Source organism: Gallus gallus, chromosome 1 (assembly GCF_016699485.2).
Source record: "Gallus gallus isolate bGalGal1 chromosome 1, bGalGal1.mat.broiler.GRCg7b, whole genome shotgun sequence".
Taxonomy (NCBI): domain Eukaryota; kingdom Metazoa; phylum Chordata; class Aves; order Galliformes; family Phasianidae; genus Gallus; species Gallus gallus.
In genome coordinates, this window is record NC_052532.1 from 173,540,301 (window position 1) to 173,556,086 (window position 15,786).

At 39.4% G+C, this 15,786-nt stretch overlaps 1 long non-coding RNA gene across 1 annotated transcript; it reads left to right on the forward strand.

The window, feature by feature from the left end:
* The first annotated feature begins 7,723 nt into the window (after positions 1–7,723).
* LOC121109199 lies at positions 7,724–14,434 on the forward strand. Its single transcript, XR_005861311.1, has 3 exons — positions 7,724–7,818; positions 10,309–10,460; positions 12,992–14,434. It is a non-coding gene; the product is annotated as an uncharacterized LOC121109199 (long non-coding RNA).
* Positions 14,435–15,786: the final 1,352 nt, after the last annotated feature.

Sequence of the window (15,786 nt, forward strand, 5' to 3'; positions counted from 1 at the left end):
ACCACATTTGCCATACTTTTTAACTTCCTTGAGATGGCATCCCACCAGGATGTGTGCTATCATTCAAAATCTCACAAACACTATGAAAGAATGCTAATGTGCCTGTGCATTCAAGAAGTTGCACTATATTAATACATGGAGACAGAAGACAACATCTCAACTATTCCTTGTCTCAGCAGAATTTCGAATGTCCAAATATGTTACTGTCTGAAACTGCTTTATGTTTGACAATAAGATCGGTTTTCCTAGATGAGTTGGTTAATTTGGCTAATGATGTTATGGAGTGCTCTCTACTCTGCAGGAAAGCATCAAGGGGTACATTACTCTTTTGCACTTTACTGCAATGACTTTCTTGCTAGCCTCAGCTCTTCTTATATGCTACCTAAACTCACTGACAACAACCAAACTGATAAATAAAAGAAGACTGGGAGCTGAATGAGCTCTCACCCTCTAATGTCTTGTTCCTGAGTGTCATGTACCAGCAACGCTCTGTACAGGACCCCCCTGGAGTAAATATGTCCTGGACAGAGAGAGTCATTGTGAGCCATAACACTGGGGAGTGAGATATAGCAAATAATCACTGAACTGTCAGGGTGACCTTCTTTCGTTTAACAATCTAGACTGAACTGAAGACATACGGAGCCCTGCACACAGCGTTATTCTACTTTTGCATTGATTTTGGTATGCCATAGTTTGCAACCTACCTAGCAAGGTTATAATGGTATCTAATCTCTGTTTTACATTTTTTAATATTCAGGATCTCTTATGTTGAGATTGAGTAGATGTTAGAATTACTTGTGCAGACATAGTAAAACCTGCCATGACTGCAGCGCAGTCAGACATGGTTACAAAGAATGAGGGAGATATCTGTATTATTTTTCAATGACTGTTTTACCTTTCTCTGTTTATGTGCTTGATACTTTTTTTTGAGCGCATGAATTTAAATCTTGCGGATCTGTTAGGAGGAGTACTCACTTTAGTCAAATAGAAGTTACTGAACTCACTACAAGGATAAATGGATGAAATTAAAGGGCTTCTGATATATATAAGATGAGAGTAGCTTCTCTAATGGTCCCTTCTGGGCTTAAACTTTATGAATCTATGTTTCATTTCCTGCTTGCTCAGAGATAGAGATAAGATATCTCCAGGGAAAATACCAAGAGTCCTTCAGAGGACAATGGGCAAGCTATCAATCTAGAAGTGCCTATCTACCTGGTTCAGGCTCAGGTTAACAAGCTTATTGTCCCACTTCTATGACTTGAGATCAAAGCACACCTATCCATTAGAAAAAACCTTCCCAGTGAGGAGAAGTGGAGAGCAAAGCTACCTGGGGAAGGGCAATGTGTGTGGAGAGTGAGGCAATAATGAAGGAGATCCTGTCACCTCAGTCCAAACATCACAGGTGCTCCAAAAAAGTAAAATGTTTTAAAACCTATAAGATAAGCCAAGGTGTGTGTAAACTTCCATGCTATTTTAACTATGTTAAAAGTAATAAGCTGTCTTTTATAAGGCTGTTTGGAATCACTGTTAGCAGAAGCTGCTTGGCTTTCCAGAGGCCAAGCCCAGTTGGATCAGTCAGAAACCAAAAACCAGTGCACATAAAAAGAGTGTTTGAAATAGACCAAAAGTGGTTGAGCTGCATTGTTTCAGTGATGACCTAAAGAGTCAGAGAGACCCAAATCTTGCTAATTTGCAATTGAAACATTTGAAGGACACAAAGAGCATATGGAAATGAGTTTTACCAGTGCCTTCCCAAGTCACAGGGAATCAATAAGCTAATCAATGTGCTTAGAGATTTCCTACCTATTCCCTGCCATCATAACTCACAATACATTGCAACCTACTTGGTCCTACTGTTTCACGATATACCACTTCCTGACTAAACAGCTGAGTCTATCTGGAAACCAGGGCTAGGGCCTAAACATCAACATCAGGCGGTGAGGTTATGTTCATGCTTTTGCTAGAAGAGGATCTACAGTGTGGTATGATGCCATCTACCATATTCTGTCTTCCCATAAACAGACAGAAAAGTGCTTGCAACACTCAAATTAGATGTTCAAGATATATGTTATTGAAGATATATAGGCTAAGTATCTAACTAGAGTACATACTGGCAGTACTTAACTGCAGTAAACATGGCATTCAGCACAGATTATAATATTTTCCTGGATCTTAGATACTTTAATTACTAATCAAGTCCATTGTTACCAAGACATGAGTTAGTTAATTTACAGCTAGCTCAAGTATGCCTAGATTTGCTGCCATAATCTTCTCATTAAACCATAGACATCATGCAAACCATCCTTACCTCTCCTTTGATTTCACATATGAATTCAACAGCCATTTGGGTGACCTTTCTGGAAACTGAGCACAGGCAAACAACAACTCCTCTCCCTTCTATGCCATAACTTCTTACACATTTTTGCCCATGCCCATAGGAAAACCATACAGGTCCCATGCTATCTTCTTCAGTGTTGTCAGTGGCCAGTCCTGCAATTTAACTTTTACTTGGAGCCATTCCGCATCTCCATCTTCTCTCATTCCTTAGGAAACAGCAAGGAGATATAGCCTCTAAAGTAAAGTCTCACTAGCCTCCACAAGCTCACTGTGGCTGGTTCCTTTCATCATAGTGTACGTGAGCCTTCCTCCCTTTAAAGAGTGCAAGTTAGTGAAAAGCTGTACTTTTTAAGCAATAAAACTTTGTGTAGTGTTTGCAGGGATGCCTGCCAAGTTGGGTTATACTGATATGTCAGCAGCTTTGTTATAATGGCAGGCCGTGGATATTTCAGTTCAAAGGTCACAGTATCCTGCCAAAAAATGAGAGATAAACTTACATTATGTGTGGAGTGTGTTTGAACAGTCTATCTATAAAAGAGAATAGAGGTAGAGAGTGTGCTAGGTAAGTATTGCCAAAGTAAATGAACTTTTATTTAACCTTCAGCAGGATAGTGCAAGAGGCAGGGACTGCCTGTGGGGGTAACAGGCTAACTTGAACAGATCCTTGCTTCTATCCAACTTTGTACCACTGCTTCACAGTTTCATCTGTGGGAGTTCCAGTTATGCCTACAACATACTGACGGCCTCCAGTATAGCAGTGGGTAGTTAAGTAACATCATCTCCAGGGACAAGATTAGATCAGTCAACCCTTTCAGGCCCATAGATGTACAGGTTTTGACAATTTTTGCCCAGCATTTCCACAGATGATTCATTTGTATGAGCAGTGTGAGCCAAAATTAAGTTCAAATTCAGCACTTATATCAATAGTGTAGGAGGCTGGGGATTTTTTAGGATCTTGTCTAAGTGATGGCTTATGTAGTTTGGAAAAGATGAATTTTTAAGTGTTTAATGTAGCTCTTATCTCTCTTAGCTACAACCTATCTCTAAACCACAACCCTCATCTTAAGTATGCAGCACTGCACTGGCTTCTTCAAGCCCAAATGCTGACAGTTAGTTATACTCAGCCAGTGACGGAAAAAAGAGAGAGAACCATGTTACTTATATAACCAGTTGTCACTTAAAGCGGTGAAAATTGTCTTGCACACCTTTCAGTAAACTCATAATCTCACACATATATACATTGATAAAATGGGATTCATTTTTGATAACTACGGTATGAAAGGAAATATTTGTTATTACAAATAGATAATAAGGAGATGATTTATTTAATCCATTGAAATATTCACTTCCCATTGTCAGTACAGTTCTAAATATGGGTATTTTGCAAGCTACAAAGTGACTAAGAAAGCAGAGCTGCTGGTGGAGGATTAATCACTATGTTGTGATGTGTTTTTGTACATGCCTTATGGATTAGAACCCAGTGGGTTGAGATAAACTGCATGTTGCTGACACACTCTTCAGCATGAATATGTGTGAAGTGAGTGAGTATATTTGGGTCTTCTTTTGTCATTATCCACAGGGCTTGGGAATAACCTCTGATACTGGTTTTGTCATAGTATAATGCTATCAGCTACCTTGGAATGGCTTAATTCCAGAGTGAGCTTTAATTTGCTTATGCCGATTTTGGCCAATAGTCAGAGGCCTTCAGATAATAAGACACCTGGACTGGGAGGCTGTTTCTGAGGACGTAGCTCTGGAGTTCACAGTCTCAGCTCTGTCTTTGCCTTCATCCTGGAATCTGATCTCACATCTCCTTGCATTACCTGAAGTATCCCCAAAATTAATGCTAGAACTGTATTTCTGCATGAAAGTACCACGACAAAGGACTGACCAGGTTATCCTTTTTCATAGTAAAATATGTCAGGATTGTTTTGTAGTATTTCCTATGACTCGTTCTGTTAGATCGAAGAACGTCCCTATTTTTAATGGCAAAGAGGGTCCACTCAGCCTCCAAGATGTCCTGCACCAGACAGAGCTCCCTACCTTGTTGTGTGCAGGAGTTGTATGGTGTGTGGCAGTCTTCCAGACAACATCCTTTCTCTGCCAATTCTGCCCACTTCTCCTCTCAAATGCAGCACTGCTCCTACATCACAGTTTTTGTGCAATGCTCAGTGCATCATTCCAACCAGAGCTAGAGCTCAACAATAGTATCACTCAAATACAGATAATGTTGAATGCTGATTTCGTCTTCCATCTTTGGACAACAAGGCATTTAACAGACAATTCAGATCTTACTTCACCCACAAGTAGAGCACAATTACAGTGCAGGCTTATTCTGAACTCTAAGACTGAAACTATAGCTCTCTATTTTCTCAGTGATTCCCAACAGAAATGCAATAGATAGGAAGAATAGTTTTGTGGTTCCCAAATGGCACTCTTGAAAATTCAGTCTGAGGCACAACAATGAATTTGACTTTTTTTGTTTTTGTTTTTGCAATAGAAAGAGTAGTACAAATTTGTCAGGACATTAACAGGCCCCGAGTTATCCTGCCTAACTTACCAGCATCACCCAGAGTGTCAGGGACTCTTGTTTTTTTTTGCAACACTAGAAATTCAGTAGCGCTAGCACTTCATACACAAGAGGGAATCCAGCTTACTCTCATTTATCTGTGTTGCCTCAGAGGAGTTAAGACCAGACACATGTTTTTTTTTCTCTCTAACACAAGCAGATGTAATTATGAATACATGTACAAAATTGATATGTAAAGTAAGATTGTGCTGGTATTACTTTTCAGGGTTGAATAATCCAGTAAGCAATTTAGTCAGAGTCACATGCAGCATGTGAAATAGAACCCCCAGTTTCCAGAATCTCAGTTTGGCATTTTTATCATGCAATACATCCACAAAGTGATTATGGCTGCTGGTTTTGAGTTGTTACTGGTTATTGATAAAGGTGTCTGGACATCTCAGCTACATGTGAAATTCCAAAATGACACTGAGATAAAAGAAATCCGTTTGTCAGATTAATATGGGGCTCAAGGCTATATAGATGTGACTGACCTTTTTTTTTTTGTTGTTTTTTTGTTTTTTTTTTGTTTGTTTTTGTTCTTTTTCTTGTTTTGTTTAAAAGAATGACATGAAGAAAAAATTCTGGTAAATTACCGTATTTTAGAATTTTATATCTACAAAACAATAATCACTGTTTTCTGCTCCTGTTCCTAAAACAAAATGTTTTTCTTACCATCTTGACCACTGCAGTGAATTTAGAGTAAATATTTTTTTGAGGAAATCTCATGTCTAGTGTTTATTGATTAAATGGATTTAATATGAAGACTCAGATACATGACTCGCAAGTCTTTTTCAAAATTATTATGATGGACACCCTCTGTTGTTACATCCATCACAAAGAACATAAATATGGAGTAGGAACTGAAGGCATTGATCTCTCAGGCTAGGCCAGATAATTGCACTGAAGAGATTTTATTATTTGTGCTGTGGTTGATAATTTAGTCTAAAGTTCTGAGTGAATCTGATGATCTATACACGGTCCTGTAGGACTGTGGTTCGTCATTATGTCAATACAAAGTACTACAAACTGCCTCTATAGTGTCCAAAATGTCTGTTCTTCAGATAAGAGATAGATAATACTACATTAGGACACAATGCAACGTTGTCATGAGTGTTATTTCAAGGTCCTGAGGGTATTGTAACTTGGATTTCTTTTTCACTGGACCTGCTAAAGCTTTTCAGGCACTAAATAAGCCTTCCTTCTACACTCCTTTAGTTTGGATACCGCCAGCCTACCTCCAAACTATTGGCAGTGAACTCCAGCATTTGTGCTGAAAGGAAAATAGAGGCCACTGACAGCAAAGGCAGTGTATAACACTGGCTCAGGACTGGGGATTTTATGACGTAGGTTTGCATGTTTGCAAATGGAGGTCTGGAAGTCTTGAAACAAAGAGCTGTATATGAAAACTTTTATAACATAAAATATGTGCATGCATTCTTTGCTCTATGGAAGCTTGGTTTTTAAAATCTTACTCATTTACTGATTGACTGATTTTTCAACTGTGAAAATCTCTCCCTGAACATTTAAGTAACAGACAGACTACATAGTGGTAATCCTGCTGTCATGTACATGCTGGTAGTTTACCTATTAGGTTGATAACATGAGTAAGTATGGAGCAACTGCAGTTACAAAATGAAAGATTTCTCTTCATTTTTGCCATTGCTGTTGAAATTCAGATCAAAGACATACGGCAAAGGCAACTAATTAGTTACTTGCTAGTGTGCCTACTTTTTGTCTTGTGTAATGTGTCTTGATCTACTCAGTATACCTTCAGTATTACTCTGGGTATTATTCTCCAACCGATTTCTCTTACAGATTATTCTAAATTGACACTTGCGATGAAAAGACATCCTTTAATACATCCAGTCTACCTTTTCAAGCAGATCAAAATTGGCCCGAGTTCTGAAGAAACAAGTAGGAAAGAAGAGGCAGACAAGCTGAAAATGCTGAAGGGGAAGAAAAAAGTCCTGAGAGAACATGTTTAAAACTGTCTGTTAACCCAGATATTACTTCCCTCAAATTCCGTAGTGGCTGGCCCACACAGAAATTTCATTTTCTATCATAGAAGATAAACTGAAAATAACTTCTTAATAGAAAAAGGAAGTTTTACATTTGAAAGCTGCAAGAGAAATGCATAATTAAAAATAACCTGACCCGATGTAGATGAGAATATGCAAAAATAAATAAATAAATAATCACTGAATGGGCTCAGAATTTTTATGAAGACAACCACAGCATATCCACAATACTGCTATCTGCTATCCTAAATCCCAGAGTGTTTGGCATGTTTTTCTCTGACCTTCTGCAGGGTTTTGGAGCACGTTTTTCTCCTTCATCATCAATAATTTTTTTCTCAAAATGACAACCTTACTATTCTCAAAAACAGAACAGAGTTTCACTGACACAGCCAGCTGTAGTATAGGAAAGATTAATTGCATGAGTGCTGGGTTTAGAGGCAATGTGGGCATATCATTCATGTCAGGTCTAAGGCAGATTTAGATTTCCAAACAAGAATATGAGGTACTTGCTTTAGGTAAAGAGTTGCTCTCAACCTTTTTTATTAAATCAACAACAGATGAGAACATCAACAGATGGCCCTGTGTCCCTGCTTCTAAACCTCAGAAGAGAAACATCTGAGCTATTAAAAGCATCCTTTTCAATGAATGGTCTGTCACTCCAAGGTTAAATGAGGGAGAAGGTGGAGAGGACCTCTGCACCATTCAGAGCTATCCTGACCTACAGCAGACTGGTCACATTGACATTGTAGTTCTTCAGGTAAGGTTTAGATCATACTACATCAGAATGCACTGTTGCCATGTGTGTCATAGCAACTGGTCCAGGATCTAGAATATTATTATTCCTATTTAAGTATTCTTTTGAGTAGTTTTTTCAGCTCGAAGTTGAGACATAGTGTAAGTTCCACCTTACATCTTATCAATAAGAAGCTGAGGCTTGGGTCGCCTGGCCTGAGATGATGGTTTATGAAAACAAAGAGACTTCAGGGATCCCTGGGACTGTACAAGATTGAAAAAGCTGGGTCTGGTACAGTCTCAATGATAATCTTTGGTCCCTGCACTGAAGTATCTCCTTACTTAAAACTGAGCACTGATTTTCATAGAATCATAGAATGGTTTGGGTTGGAAGAGACTTTAAACCAGTTTCAACCTTGTCATGGACAGGGTTGCCAGCCATGAGATCAGGCTGCCCAGGATCCGATCCAGCCTGCCACTGAACACCTCCAGGGATGGGGCATCCACAGCTTCTCTGGGCAGCCTGTGCCTCTGCCTCACCATCTTCACAGTGAAGAATTTCTTCCTCATATCTAATCTAAATGTCTTCTCTGTTAGTTTGAAACTGTTCCTCCTTTTTCTATCACTATCACTCTATTGTGATAGAAAAACTCACAAGTGTTACTTGGAGTGGTCCAAAAGAAAAAGAGGGAGTAAAAGAGCAGTTTTCAGGTGTGGGCAATCAGAAGTCTTTTTGTATGGTCCCCTCTTGATTTAGTAGAGTGGCTGTATCAACAAGACCTCTCTGTAGAACTGTACAAGAGTGTCTCATTACATTGGCTTACACTGGCCAAGAAGTGAAGATTCAAGAAAGCAATTATAGACATTAGGGACTGTTTTATTCCCTCCCTTACTTGTATGTAAAAATGTGAAATGATTTGATCCATTCCAACACTGGAATGGATTGCATACTTGTACAAAATGATTGCTCCTCCAGAGGTAATATACATATGTACCATGTGAAGAAGATAAAGATAGATAGAAAGGCAGCAATAACTTGATAATCTTATTAGGAAATTGTATGCAGAACTGGACATATTTTGGATAAAAAAGATCACAGTGACTCACTTCTGGTTCTTCATCCGAAAACATTTTGAATGACAGCTGATGAGATTAAAATAGTTAATAATGAATGAGGTCTAAGATATTTTATTCTCTGAAAGAAAGATGAGATAAGCAAGTACCTTTTGATACAAGTGCATTTTTTACAGCTACTGAAGGAGAAGGAAGATGCAACACCTGAAGAAGGAAAAGAAGGAGTTTAATACAGCTTTTTTCATTTAATTACATACAAGACTCAGGTCCAACTGAGCATGAGAGATTATTCCATGTAAAACATTTGCTGTGGTATACATCTATGTATATGTGATAAGACATTATTCTTGTAGGAACTATTGTTTTAACCCCATATTAAACAAAAGAAGAAAAGGATTACAAGAATTACACTGACAGCTTTTCTTCACTTTCATTGATTTTACACTGGGAGTGGATAGTGTCATGGTGGGGAAACATCAGTCTTTCCTGAGTCTGTCTAAGTGTCCTAAGAAACTCATTTACATAGGCTCTGCTCTGAGGATCATGGAAATTAGTTTGCTATTCTTTCACAGAAATATATATTATATATATATATATATATATATATATGCAGTTCTTGTTACTAGAGTGAATTTCCAGAGATATAGAAAACAATATTATTAGTTACTTAAACATTCAAATAGCTTTTACCAAAGTCATGCCAACCTTAAAGCAGAAGTTCTTAATGTCTCTTATCTCTTGGTATCTACCAAGGACTTTATGAGCAGCTACCGCATGAGAACTTATTATTATGCAGTTGTATTTTGACTGTGACTGTCAAAACTGTCGCCACTGGGAACTTGGCAATCACAGTAAAAATGTGTTTGAGAAGTTGGATGCTTTGTCTAAATGAATACATGCAGAGAGGTTTGAGATCATTTTGCCTGTGCTCAGGGCTTGTCCAGATGTGTGGTGCTGCTGTGCCTGAGCTAATCTGCCCTGCTGAAGAACTGAATTATGAAACCACGGTTTGTAAGCTGGACTCGGGACCATGATTTCTGAGCCTCCAGGCTGATAAATCCTTGTAGAAATTATGCTGGGACTGTGTTCTCTGGTACAGTTCTGCCCATGGGTTCAGAGCCTGGACTTCCACCTCATCGGGGAGCTTAGCTGATGGCTTTCACCTACAGGGATACTTTCCTTCAGTTCTCTAACAGATTTTAGTATTAGCCCATGAATTTCCAGAGTTCTAAAACTTTCCTTTTTTTCCCCTTTCCTTAGTACATTTTTTATATTTATCTCCAAGATGGCATATCTTATTTTACATTCATGACAGTAATAACTGTCAAGTCAACCATAATTACTTCTATATGCTTTGGTACTTAAAATTCAAGGATTTGTTACTGGCAATTTAACATCCCTACTGGACAGCAATATCATTTTCATTCAATGTTTATGAAATATATCTAAAATACTTAATATATATAAATTATATATATATATGTATATATATAAATCAACATGAAAGGAAACAAAAACACTTCATCCTGTAACCTTTTATGAACTCATCCAAGCTGTTTTCATTTTTTGTTTTCACAGTACACTTATTTAAAACCTTAGACATCTGCTACCACACAATGTAAAAGACTTACAAAAAGGCAATGAGATTTGCTCTATTGCATTCCACATTAAAGACTGTGGATAGCTCACGCGAGTGAAACCGGAATTGCTGGTAGTGGACACCCATGGAGGTAAGTAGTAATTACCCATGTTCTCATAAATCCCTCTGCTGCTGCCAAAGAAGAGCACACAGCATAGATGCAGTTCATAGCAAGAGCAATCATCGCAGTGTGCTTGCAAGTACATTGTTTGTAGTACAGAATAATCCCTCTGAATGTACATTACCTGAAAAACATTTTTAAAACCACTTATCCTTGCCAGAGATTACTTTTGTTGTAATTCTCCTGTGTATTCTTCTTACTTCTAAGTGATACTGCCATCAGAGAAGCAGTCATGAAGCTTGTGCTAAAGTACAAGACAAAAAATATTTGACAGTGTCATTGACATTATCTCTTCCAACAGCAGCCAAATTACACTAGCGTGTATATATCAATAGCATTGGGTCTTTGTTACAATCACTGAAATATGAGAAAAACAGGATAAGGAGGATGTAGGCCCAAATCAAAGTCTGCATTGGCTGCAGAGCAGCTCTCCACCTGGACAACAGGAGCTTTCATATGTGCTAACGATGTCATACAATTAGCTCAAATGGCAGCAACTTCTCCTTCTGGTTTACAGAGAGGGTTTCCTATTCTGAGGTGACCTTTGTTGGGAAGAACTGCTACTTATGGCCTCATAGCCAAGGTATTTCTGACATTAAGTCCTTGAACTCGAAAGTTAAAACTCTTCCACAGTATACTACTCTTCTCATCATAACGTCCCATTTCTTCATTTCTGCTCCTCAACATGAATTAGTCAACCTGTGGCAGAAAATTGAAATTAGCACTAGATTTCAGTAAAGTTGGAAAAAGTACAGACTTTCTTAAACTTTCAAATCCAATTATTTTCTGATGCTGAATGAAACTGGACCAAAACATGCCTAAAAAAAAAAAAAAAAAAAAAAAAAGAAAGAATCACAGAAAAGTAAGAAGAGAGTTTTTCAAGAATAGCCAGTAATCCAGGGTCACAGCAGTACCCTGGGATGGGAAAGATCCCATTTCTAGTCCCTCTTCCTACAGCAAGCTAGAGCTAGTGAGAGTATTGATTACGGGCCCCTTGCAATTTTCTCTAAATCAAAATCCAACCATCTGCATGAATCACAGTACAGTCCCTAAGCAGGAAATGAGCAGGACAATCAAAGTCTTCTTATTCATGTTCCACAGTTCTTCTTTTTCTTAATTTAATATTAATTACTCTTCTTTACCAGATCATTCTATGTTGACCAGCACTGTTTTCAGCCCTATGGGACACTAGGAGGTAGTCATCAATGCTATCTCCTGACAGTCTTTTTGTAGTAAAAGAGCTCTTTTTCCTTCTTCAAGTTCCATCAAGCCATTGTTCTTCAAACTCCTTTGTTTCTTGAAGTCTAATTTCTAATCTCACATTTTTCATTTGAAGGTTTTTTGGAACCTCCTAGATTTGCACCTCTGTGGGTGTAAAGCCTCTCCCACAGTCCTTCTTATGTTCCTGATCTTATACTTCACATGCCAACAGCTAAGTACCAGCTCCAGTAATGCAATAAACAGTCACCAAAATCTTGCTGTGGGCAGAAATAAATGCAACTTTCAAACAAAGCCAAGAATTTGTTTGCAGTGTAATTTAAATCTTAACTACCTATTCAATGAGTTATTTTTGGCCACAATCTAATTATTACAGGGAAAAAAAAATCAGAGGAAGGCAAAGCATTGTAAAAAGGACTTCAATAACGATAAAGGTAGAATTGCTTTACACTCATTTCCTGATGCCTGCCCCTTTTTCCTACTTTTATGTGTCATCTTCCACTTTTTCCCAAACTGCAAAGCTTCTGTGTCTCAGTGTCACAGGTCATTGGCATGCCAGCTCATTTGCCAAGTACGATGCTGTTGTTGTTTCCACCTTGCTCTCCACATGGGGCTATTGCTATATATCTTCTATCACACCATACAATTTGCTCCCTGTTCTCAGGATGACACTTCTTTCACTATTGGTCGTTGACCAGTGATGAGCTGTTTACAGTTCTGGGGTCTCCAATACCATATTGTGCTCTTCTACTGCCAGTACTCCTCAGTATGTCACACTCTGTCATCCCCTGTTGAAACCTCTGCTATGATACCACTTCTTTGCACTGCATCATTTTGCTAGTGTCAAGTATTTAGTTCCACACAAAACAACAGCTTGTTAATGCTACCTATTCAAAAATTATGGTTATACCAGATGATTAGCCAAAGCTGAACAACAATAAAACAAATTAAGCAATGGCCACCTTGTCATTAGGAAATTGATGCTAACAGCTAAACAAGCCAAAGCAAAGCTGTGGGCAGCCCAAGACAAACCCAGCCAAAGCCTGACAACTCCAAAGTCTTCTCAGAGTTAATGCTTCTGGAAGATTCTAGTCTGTTACTAACAATGTCAGTCTGCATCTGCTAGGTTACAGAGCTACTCTTATCTGCTCAGGATGCTGACTTTTGTTCATCCATCTAGCAAGCCTTACAGTATTCATCAGGGTGCATAAGACAGATTTGAAACCTCTTGTGTTGTTTCTGATCTGTGACTTGTGTGATTAGTGACTTTGCTGCTGCCCCAGGATTCCATCAGGTTCAATGGAGAGAGGTGGGTGCCACACTTGGGTCTGCCACAGCTGACATCTACCAGGAGAAAAGCATGCTTTCTCTCAGCCACAATGCAGTGATGAACCAGGTACTGCAAGTTTCATGGTTTGCTTCCATCTAAGCACATGATTTATGATTGATACCATTTTAATTTTTACAGCCATTTTCATTGGGATTATTTGTTTGAGCAGCACCTTTAGAAGGTTTACTAGCAAGCTGCCTAACTTGGGACATTGCTCTGAGCTTGATTAAATTCAGCTGGCATTAGAAAACTTTCTCCCAGATGTTTATTTGTTAAATGCTTAACCACATCTCACTTCTTCAACAATATCTTCAAAAGCCAAAGGACCTGTGGGCAAATTTCTGACAAGGACATTTTGTAGAGTAATCTCATCAATTCTGTTCAGTGTTAACACTGATTTGCGGCTTCTTTCTCCAGCAATTGTGGACCGAAGAAGTCCACAGATTTTACTTCAAATAGTGTCCTAGTGTGTAAGTATATATAGAGATTGCCTTTTCTTTTTGTTCTATGTGCACACTTTTATCTTTTTCTGCAGGGGTATCTTCAACTGGCATATACGTTTTGCTACGGAAGTGAGATAGCTTTTATTTGTCTTATACTCTTCAGTGAGAAAATACAGAATCAAATTGAAACAGCAGGCAAAATAGTATATATGCAGAAAGCAACATGCAGTCATGCCTCCTCCAGGCTGGAGCTGTCGTCTGTTACAATAAAGCCAACAGACAGGCTGTGTAAAATAAGCCAATAACCCATCTCTCCTTTCAGTTCTTATAGAGCTTCACATGAGGTGTGATCCAAGGGAAGTACAGTTTCTGGGAGAGAGCCAATATCTGGGAATATTTTTCTCTCCATCTGATGTGAAAGAGCCTCAGTATGGTGCTGCAAACGCTGAAGATTCTGGCTGACAGCAAGTCCAGATGTCTGAGGTCACACGTAGCACCACACCACCAACTGTATCTCAAAGAGAAATGTGGAGTCTGAAAGCCAGTGCTTCAGACACATCAGAAGCCCTTAAGGCTGAAAAAATATTCTCTGGGTGGCAAGAGGTGATTTGGTGCCAAGTAGTTTAAAAGCCTTCCTAAACATATGTGTTTGCTTTGCTCTGAGGCACCAAGTCCACTTCGATCACTGCAGATCAGATCTATAAAGGCAATTCATTCAAGGGGATGGAAACAATTTTCCTTTTTTTCATATGTCTTTGAAATAGCTCGTTGTCATCTGACAGGTTATTTTGCCGTTGTAGGAGATTGGGAGTCTGCTGAGAAAGACAATGGAATGGAAGAACTTTAGATGAGGAAGCTACTAGAAAAAACACATTTAAAGGAGAAAGTAGGCAATGGCAGAGGCGCTGCTGTGGCCATTTCTTCCCAAATTGTCCCACTTATATATTTGATTGCTGCTGTTTCATGTGATTAGAGCTGTGGAAAATAAAGTTCTTAAGCTATAGCACATTTTGTAAACAGAACGTGTGTCATGATGCATTTTCAGCATTTATATGGAAGAAAAAGGTAACATAGAAGGTATTCCTCTTGAACTCTATCAGCAATTGCAGATAAGGTGAACACCTGCTAGTGAGTTTCTGTTTACGTTGGTGAGATTCTGTTTGTGTTGATACTAAAGCAGACTTATGTCTGTCAAAAGCATCACCTTTTGTAATACCAGTATGACCTCTCAAGCCCTTCTGTAACTTAGTAGTGTTTGTTGTACTAACCAGAGCAATGTTGGGTGCACACACAGAAAAATCAATCATGTTTTTGAGACAAAGGATGAGGAGAGGCAGCAAGTGTGGAAGCTGCTCCATGGCCAAGAGAAAGGCACTAGTGGGGCATGTGCGACTGTTCAGTGGATGAAAAACTGGTTGGAGGATTGAGTCCAGAGTCTGGTGATTGATGGCTTAGTGTCAAGATAGAGATCAGTGACAAGTGGTGTCTCACAAGGGTCAGTTCTAGGACCAGTACTCTTTAATATCTTCATCAGTGACATTGACAGTGGAGCAGAGTTCACCCTCAGCAAGTTTGCTGATGGCACCAAGTTGTGGGGTGTGGTTGACACATCAGAGGGATAGGATGCCACACAGAGGGCCCTAAACAGGCCTGAACAATGATCCCAGGTGAACCTCATGAGTTTCAAAAAATCCAAATGCAACATCTTGCACCTGGGTCAAGGCAACCCTCACTACCAATATAAGCTGGGGGATGAAAGGATTGAGTGTGGCCTTGTTGAAAAAGACCTTGGGGTCCTGGTGGATGGCAAGCTGGACATGAGCAGCAGTGCGCACTTGCAGCCCAGAAAGTCAACTGTATCCTGGGCCGCATCAGAAGAAGTGTGGCAAGCAGGGCGAGAAAGGTGATCCTGCCCCTCTGCTTTGTGCAGGTAAGGCCTCACCTGGAATACTGCTTCCAGATGTGGAGTCATCAGTACAGGAGAAACATGGACCTGTTGGAGTGTGTCCAGAGGAGGGCCACAAAAATGATCCAAGGGATGGAACACCTCTCCTACAAGGACAGGCTGAGAGAGCTGGGGCTCTTCAGCCTGGAGAAGAGAAGGCTCTGAGGTAAACTGAAAGCAGCCTTTCAGTATCTAAAGGGGACGGACTCCTCAGCAGGACCTGTGGTAAAGAAAAAGGGGAAATGTCCTCAAGCTCAAAGAGGGTAGCTTTAGGTTGTTCATAAGGAAAAAGTCTCTTACAGTGAGACACTGAAACAGGCTGCCCAGAGATGTGGTTGATGCTCCATCCCTGAAGACTTT